Consider the following 6,714-nt stretch of genomic DNA (forward strand, 5'->3'; position numbering starts at 1 on the left):
GTCTTAAAAGAAGGGTCAAAAAAGTATCGACTCGGGGACGTATCACCAATGTCGACGTCTTCCCTGCTAACCTACCCTGATACCAGGGTCAATAACCTTGATAAACCGGTCACATGGCTGGCTGACCTTTAAACAAATTTATTAACACCAAACAAAATAATCAAGTTTGAACTAGCCTTGGATAATGCTTTCACTTATTAACAAACTTGATCTAGCAACCCATAGTTTGTTATAATGTAAACGCAATGTCATACACGTTTTTAACATTGATGGAGTCCCCTTCCCCTTTTTTGCCATAATGAATGTCAGATGTTCACACAATCTTGCCATCGAATTGAAGGCGTTGTTGTTGGGATAATAGTGGGTCGGACTAAAATTTAACAAAAGAAGTGGGGTTTTTTTTGTTTGTTTGTTTGTTGTTTTTTTTTGGGGGGGTGTCAGTGCTAAAAATTAGGGTTGGTTGGGAGATAAGAAGCAGAAAAAAAGGGCAACCCTAATAGTATGATTGGTGAATATTACACGCTTAACTTCCAAGTAAACACAAGTAGTATCTATCACATTACAAAATTGACAGATTACGAATATAAATACTTACTTCCCAGATAACTTGTACCTCTGAATAAGTAGGTGCAGTAGCTTCAATGAGTATTGGTGAACCTAATGGGTCTGTGAATTAAATAACAAACACTTATCAAACATCACACACGTCAAACATCAGGTGCTTATATAACATTAGTTAATGTTTTTGGTTTTTTTACACAAAAAGGTTACTTTGCATGAAATACCATGTCATCTGTTTGGAAGGAAAGGAACATAAGGTGCTTAAATAACATTAGTTATTGTTTCATCTTCTTTTAACAAACGTTGCTTTGCAAAAAAATATCATGTCATCTGTTTGGAAGGAAGGTTTGTCAATTGCCTGTGAAAACCTATATTATCATAATGCACTGCTACATTTGCAAAGTAGAATTCAGTGATTAAATTAGATAAGTCGCCTCTATTTAGCAAATGTGTTGTAAACCTACTGTCACATGATGTTCTCCCTGTTATAGTTGGACTTAAATCACCGCCACCGCCTACACCAGGTCTGTAGGTCTTTACAGCAAACGTGTAGTTGGTGTAGGGTAATAAACCGTTCACTACTAAAGAGGTTTGATTTGGATTTACATCTTGGGGATATAAGGTAAAGCTGCTGTCACTGGGCTTCGTGTACCATACTTTGTATTTTTCGATTACACCATCACCAATATCAACACCGTTTTGCCAGGCCTTCCAATTCACGGTAACTTGCATTTTGTTGTCATAAGTTATCCATGGTCTAGTTGTTAATTGCGGTTGTACTGGGGGGGGGGGGAGAAGGTCATGTCAGTATATATTTAACCAAGGTAAATAAATGTTATCGTCGGATATTTATTTATTATTTAGGGATATGCCAGCTAGCTATTCGTGTGTTAATGTGTTTTGAAATTGTATGTGAAATAATAATATTTCTCATTAACAATTAAACCCCTGGCTCTTATCCTAGAAGGGATATGTAGTGGCTGTTGACAAAACTTTGTGCTTTTTCGATTTTTGGTCGTTCCAAATATCGATTGTATTCGAAGCTATGGGATCTCTATAATATTTCTAAAGACGTCTTTTAAAAAATCACATTATAAAATGTTAAGTGTAAGAAAAGGTCCATTCTATGTATCCTGTTTTCGATGTTGATGTATTGGCCTGAGGGCTCTCGTATAGTTTAAGCATGTAATGATTACTGCATAACAAGTCGTCATTATTCAATTCAAACTGATCAGTTATAGACAACACTTGTATTTATTGTAACTGGACAAGTTTGTTTACATAATTACTGTTGGATAAACTCCCATGTTTGACGAGTCAGATCACTTAGCTAATATTTTCAAATCAGAACCATCATAAATCGAATATACGACAGCTATCCCAACATTATCGAAATCAGGCTACGCTGTTGCAAGTTACGACATTTCTAGACGAAGTATCTACAGTATATACATATATATATATATATATATATATATATATATATATATATATATATATATATATATAAACACACACACAAACAGACAATCACACACACACACACACACACACACACACACACACACACACACACACACACAATAGCAGTCTGGGATTTTATCAACTCACCAAATGCCACGGCACCAATTACTTTAATATTTGGTGTCCCACCACTATATGTAGCCTTGCATGTCACGTTTTCACCTTTAGTTACAGACACGTCATTAAAAGTATATGTGTGAACATAGTTAGGATGCACACCGCCTGTAGTTGATGTAGGAGTATATGAATTTGATTCTGTTTCTATAGTGACATGTACAGTTTCCTGTACATTGGCTTGTACTGAACATGTGAAAGTAGTCGGTTGACCGGAATTGGCTGTAACGTTTTGAGTTATTGTGGATATAGAGGGAAGACCATCTACAACAAATATACAACAATGAGTAAGTTAATACAATTGGATTGAGTCAACATGCATAGTCGGGATAAAAGATTTGATACCAGAATACAGTTGTCGAATGTAGCTGTATTATATACGCGTCTTATAAAATTACAGATGTACTTGCTGTGTTTTCTTCTTTAAGCTGTTTTGTTAGAAATAGTAATAATATCGATACCTCTGCACAGCATTGGCACCTAAATACATTTATTTGTGTAGCAGTACACGTGGTGGTGAAATGGTACGTCACTAACGACGGCCAAGTGAAATCCTACTTCCTATGTGGAGATGAAATTATTCGTTTTCTTACGTAATTTTAAATTAGGAATGCGTATCAAGCAGTCAATTTGGTGTGGTTTTGAAAGTTGGTGTGGGAATGTTGATATCGAATTTCGAACATTCAGGTATTTTTAAACTCGAATCAAACATCAAACTACGAACAACGTTTCACAGTACTGGCAAGGTTAAAAATTGGGGTTGAAAAGTAATTTACATAGTTAATGGTTTCCGGTAATTAGGCTGTATCTTAAGAATGCGTAGGTATTTGGTAGTATGGCGCCACCAACGTTCGTCTTGGTTTTAGCTTTTGGATTGACATGTGATGTGCTTAGTTGTTGTTGTTAAAGAATGGCGGAATCTGAGTGTGCATACTCATCTAAATATCATGGACCCGATCACTTATCTTTAATGAAGAGACTGAATAGTGTTCCTGCTACTGAATTTAGGATCAAAAAAGCTGATCTTTGAAAGCAAAAGGAGTCGATCGAGAATATTGAGTGTTATCTAGGATAGAAATCACTATCTTGTATGACCAGTTTATTTACTAGTAAGCTATATACCTGGTACAAGACATTGATATCTTCTGTAGATATAATACAGATGTCATGTAGAAATATAACTCTGATCTTACCCGTTTGGCAGTTCTGTCCGATATACCCAGGAGCACAATTATATATATATATATATATATATATATATATATATATATATATATATATATATATATATATATATATATATATATATATATATATATATATATATATATATAAACTATTGCACTCTGTCACTGCGGTATAGAGCACTTTCGTAGCAGATTGATACTCACCGAGTGTATATATATATATATGTGTGTGTGTGTGTGTGTGTGTGTGTGTGTGTGTGTGTGTGTGTGTGAGAGAGAGATAGACAATATGGTATTAAAGTTAATCATGCTAATTATCAAAACCTCATTTTATTCAGGTATGTGTTGTTGAATTGTCGTTTTTAAAATAGAGAATGTTCTCTTGAACTGTATATGTCACTTAGTTAGAGTTTAACACAGGCAAGTTATAGCCTATGACATGAAATGTTGAAAGTTTTGGAAAATAAATAATGTATACCTACAAGGGAAAAAGCAGTATCGCGTATTCCATGGACTGCTATGGAACCAACAGAAACCCATGGCTAAACAGTCATCGGCCCATACTTTGGGGTTTGCAATAAGACTTTCACTGTTCCGATCAGTCTCTTCAATCGAGCATCTCTCTTTTTAAAAAAAACAGTCAAAAACAATAAAAACATATTGCTACAACGGATCTGATATACTCACAATACACAAACAAGGCATCGTGTATTCCCGATATTATAATTTCGGCATGCATATTACGAGCAACGAAAGATTAAGATAACCCTTGTATTGTTTGCAAGATTGTTACCTTATTCATTTCACAGATAAATTTCTCACTTTTCGTCATGTTGAGATTTGAGATAAAGACAATCACAAAAACATGTTGTTAACTACCCAGTGTATGTATGACTTAAATCCATACATTGTTTTGTTTTACGGTAAGCCACATTTACATTATAAAGAATGTTTTGTAAATTATGGCAAGACTAAATGGAAATTCATCTGTATTGGTAAACTATAGTATTGAAGTTAACATTTGTTCCAAACACAACTCTGTTAATGCAATGTTCGACTGCACGTACATACACTTCATCCTTTGTCAACAGATGCAAAGTTTGTCTCAATGTTGGATTGCAAGACAGAGCATTTACAGAATTTGTTTCTCTTGGAGATCCTGAAATTATATAAAAATTCTTTAAACTTTAAAACAATTTTGGCAATAAAGAGTACTGAGAAATAAATTACTGATTGACATGTTAAATTAAAGATATTTGTTAAATATACAACAATAAAATAAACATTTAGTGACATATCCTTACTTGGAAAGCTGCAATGTGGTACAGCACTGTTGTCATAACAACAGTTCATACTAAGACACCCTGTTTCTGAGTCATCTGTTCCATAACAAAGAAGTCGATTTTCTGGTGGTTCTACTATGTCACAAATCTGTCCTATACACGTTCAAAATATTAAATATATACAGGTTATGAAATTGTCGTGGGGGTTCTAATACGAGACAACTCTCCTCCCTCCCAGCGAGAATCTCTGGAAACATAATCCGGAGTCGTGCACAAGATCTCACTCCCCGTGCAGTGTATACTATGGAATTATTGACGTCAACAATTGCATGCTGAACGATGCTGGTTCATTCATGAAAGGTTTGCATATACCAAACGATCAGTAAATCTAATTTATGAAAACGAGGAATGAGCTCACTCCTCTTTATTTTACTTGGTAGACATATACTATGATCATGACTTCAGGTTGGGATTCGGTTTCCCCAGACTCTTGTCTGGATGTCTCGCAGTATAGCCTTCATCGGTGGGAATTAGAAAAACCAACACATACAGACAGATATACATATAGAAGAACAGACAGACAGACAGACAGATATGTAGTATTTGGACTCATCCATCGCTAGATATTTTTGAATCATGATCATTTAATGGAAAGTAAAACTTTTCATCACCCAAAACAACTTGCAATGTATATTTATAAGGCATTTACATGAACACTTTACATTATTGAGTTATGTATATAGAGGTGCATGCGTGTGTGTGTGTGTGTGTGTATGTGTACTTTTGATTTACTTTTCTTGTGCGTCCCATTATCGATTTGAAATGTAGAAAAATGTACGGGCCATGGACAAGACTAGTTCCACTGAACTATTTCCATGGTCCACATCAGATAAAAATTGTCTATTTATTTTGTATTCATTTTGTATATTTGTATCATATGTTTCTTAGAAAGTGTAACTTATTTTTGTTATGTGGCGAAATAAATTTCATTCATTCATTCATCCATTCATTCATTCATTCATTCATTCATTCATTCATTCATTCATCCATCCATCCATCCATTCATTCATTCATCATTCATTCATTCATTCATTCATTCATTCATTCATTCATTCATTCATTCATTCATTCATTCATTCATTCATTCATTCATCATTTAGATTGAAAGAAAACTTTTCCATTTCATAAGTTATGTATATTCCTGACACGTTTTCAGTTGTATATTTTCGTTCCATGTACTCATGCAATCATACTTTTTGTCTTGCTTTATTTGTGCATATATATTTTTTGGATCGATGACCTCTAAATGCGAAAATAACTATTTACTATAATGACAGACAGATATATTATAATCATGTACATTTGTGTCATCAAAGTGTGACAAACAAATAAACTTACCATTGATAAACACATTTGAAACACCATGCAACATCAGGATAGCTGCATATACAGAGCTTGTCATTCCTATTAAATACGTCATGCTTCGCCGTATCTGTGATGTCACTGACAAGTTCTGTTGTCGTTTATCCCCAAACTACCTACATGATAAAAGTATAGTTATTTCTCTATACCGGCTAACTCTGTATTTTGTGGTTATGGAGCCTTCAGTAACTACATTGGGAACAAGGGAAATTTATGAAATATTTCATAGAACTGTATGGCAATCAGTGTACATAATAACAATTTATGAATGCACAAACTAAAACAACCATCACTACAAGCATTTGATAACAATATCAGTGTTTCTGAGGTGTGCAAAAAATCACATTTGAAAAGGAAATGGCTTTTGTCCTCGAATTCATTTACATAGCAAAATACACAAACACGTTCAGCTATATCAATACCCTGTCTTCTTCCTGTCTCAATATACAATGAGACAAACATCTAAAGCATGATAGCATCTTCCTATGACCAGCAAATCTTACAGCTGTAGTTTGTTCTTTGGAAAATAAAAGTTTCATATGAAATATTAAGTTAACTCTCGAAACATAAAAGTCTCCTTTCAATGATAACAAGTTTATACTTGGAAAATAAAAGTTTCATAC

This window comes from Glandiceps talaboti, chromosome 6, assembly GCF_964340395.1.
Source record: "Glandiceps talaboti chromosome 6, keGlaTala1.1, whole genome shotgun sequence".
NCBI classification, from domain to species: domain Eukaryota; kingdom Metazoa; phylum Hemichordata; class Enteropneusta; family Spengelidae; genus Glandiceps; species Glandiceps talaboti.